Below are 2,956 nucleotides of genomic sequence, written 5' to 3' on the forward strand. Positions count from 1 at the left end.
TAAGTACCAGTTATGCACTGGGGTCGATGTAATCGACTTAATCCTCTTGTTTGTCCTTGTTTGTCCCCTCTATGTTGGCCCCTTGTGGGTAGTAAAGAAATAGGTATTTCGTCTGCCGCTACGTTCTGAGTTCAAATTCCGCCGAGGTTGACTTTGCCTTTCATCCTTTCGGGTTCGATAAACTAAGTACCAGTTACGTACTGGAGTCGATGTAATCGACTGGCTTCCTCCCCAAAAGTTTCAGGCCTTGTGCCTAGAGTAGAAAAGAATGTTTCCACATATGTAATTATTTCGACATTTTACTCGTAAAACTGAATACTACACAATTTACCTGCCTATTTTTTCTACGATGCGTGTGGCAGTATGTATGTATATATGTATGTATGTATGTATGTATGTATGTATGTATGTATGTATGTAAGTATGTATGTATGTATGTATGTATGTATGTATGTATGTATGTATGTATGTATGTATGTATGTATGTATTTATGTATGTCGGTGAATGTATATATGTAGGTGAATTATCTTTGGGGATGGTCAAGGAAAAAAAAGCACATTTAAATCCCTGTACCAACTATATCACCAGCACCAGAAAGCTTGGAAACAGGACATTGAAGCGTCGATAGTTCTTCGCTTTCAGCGAAGTATTAGCCAGAGTAATCTGGTAAAACTCCACTCCATGCTTGTAAGATGATGGGGAGAAATTAATTTTATCGTTGGAGTCAATGTAAACAGAGGGGGATATAAGGATTATAGTCTAGAAGGGGATAATTCTGAAGAGCAAGAAGGAGCTTAAGGGGTTGTGCGTTTAGAAAAATCCTACCTGTTTAATTAAGGACCATCTTTCTGAACTTAACGACAACTCAGGTTTTCGAGACGTGATTAAAAATTAAAGTGATGTTCTGAAGATTGTCCTGTGACCGAGAAAAGATCGTTAGATTTCTTTGTATCTAAGAGAAATTACTCGGTACTTCTCGATCGTTAATATTTGTGAATTATTGACATGGTATTTTTCTTTTCCAATCTTTTCGTATGCAAGCCGGCGGGGCTCGCTCTGAGCACTCTAATATTTTCACAGTAAACGTACCGGCTGCCTGGGACACTCGGCGAAGAGCACCCTCGGAGTAACCGTGCGGGCCGAAACGATCGGGAGGCGGACGCGCTACCGCAACGCAAACGGCGGCGCCCGACGACGCATCCCTCGTGGCTCCCGCGCCGACCTTCGACGCCTGTAGTAGCATTTAAAAAAACAGAAAGATGCAAAAATGCTAACAAATACTCAGACGTTTTGGATAAAATCTCGAAAGCGTTTACAAGAATTCATGATCTCTGTGTTAAGATAAAGCTTTGAATATATATTATTTCTCATTACCTAACCGCGTTCAATACTGTTTTCTGTGCTTGGAATGCGACAAAGTAGGAAAAACATCGTAAATAGGATGCGTATTAAATCAAAACGTGTCTATATCTTGTCTTCTTGCCTTCTGGCAATGAGACTGGTTTTCCTTTAATGGAATGTCAATATTGGGGAAGTCTTTGATTATCTTTTTATCTTTTACTTGTTTCAGTCATTAGACTGCAGCCATGCTGGAGCACCGCCTTAGAGAATCATAGTCGAACGAATTGAACCCGGTAATTAATTTTTATGACTGGTACATATTTTATCGATCTCATTTGAGATTTGCAACAAAAGCCAGCAGGCAATAATTTTACCGCCTCTGGAAGCTAAGATAATTTTTAATACATCAAGAATTTATGTTCTATAGTATCTAATATTACACACACACGCACACACACACACACGCGCGCACGCACACACACACACACACACACACACACACACACACACACATATATATATATATATATATTATATATATATATATATATATATACTCTTTTACTCTTTTACTTGTTTCAGTCATTTGACTGCGGCCATGCTGGAGCACCGCCTTTACCTCTTAGAATGGGCTGAATCCTGGAAGTACTGCTATACCAGGCCAACCCGTGGCAAAGGCGGAACAAGCCCCTAACTCTTCGCCTCGTTCTAAAAATCAGTTTAATATCGATGGTCCCAAATATGGACCGTATCAGATATTAAGCTGATAAGAACAGATACTACACTTTGATCTTAGCCAAAAGGCCGAGAAGCGATATATATATATATATATATATATATATATATAATATATATATATAGCATAACAATGAAATATAATATGATGCAATCCTTCTACTATAGGCACACTGGCTGAAATTTGGTGGGAGGGGGCCAGTCGATGACATCGATCCCAGTGTTCCACTGTTACAATTTTTATTGATCTCCGAAACGATGAAATGCAAAGTCGTCCCCAGCGAAATTTGAACTCAGAACGTTAGCGACAGTCGAAATTACTACTAAGCAGATCGTCCTGCGTGCTAACGATTCTGCCAGCGAGCGGCCTTATTATATAATGGGATAAAATATACACGATGAGCGGGTAGTTATTTATAGTTGCAAAGCATCTATAAATCACTTATAGAAATATGTATACAAATGGAATTAAGCAGAAAGCAGGAAGATAGTCCATAAGAGTTCTTCATTAATAGATAAATTTCAAAAGATTTCATTAGCGAATACCATAGAGAAGAAACTCTCTTCGCTATGACTTTCAATTATGAAATCTCTTGATATCTACCTATTTATGAAAGACAACTCTAGACTATCTTCCTGCTTCATTAGATTTATATACATCTCTGTATATTTTATTTAGAAATGCTCTAATGCCGGAAATAACTGCTTATCTGTCATTTATTTTATGTATATCTTCATTAGCTCGACTGGCTTATTTCCTATTGCCTACTCTTAGCTATTTGGTTTACGTCTTCCATGATTCGACGTCGAATTTTAAGTATTTGACCTGTTCTGAATACTAATCTGTCAGTATGTATTCTCCAAACTTTGACCTGTTCT

At 38.1% G+C, this 2,956-nt stretch overlaps 1 non-coding gene across 1 annotated transcript; it reads right to left on the reverse strand.

Annotated features, from left to right (window-relative positions):
* Positions 1-1,964: 1,964 nt before the first annotated feature.
* LOC115217746 lies at positions 1,965-2,158 on the reverse strand. Its single transcript, XR_003882194.1, has one exon. It is a non-coding gene; the product is annotated as a U2 spliceosomal RNA (small nuclear RNA).
* Positions 2,159-2,956: the final 798 nt, after the last annotated feature.

Source organism: Octopus sinensis, linkage group LG11 (assembly GCF_006345805.1).
Source record: "Octopus sinensis linkage group LG11, ASM634580v1, whole genome shotgun sequence".
Lineage (NCBI taxonomy): Eukaryota > Metazoa > Mollusca > Cephalopoda > Octopoda > Octopodidae > Octopus > Octopus sinensis.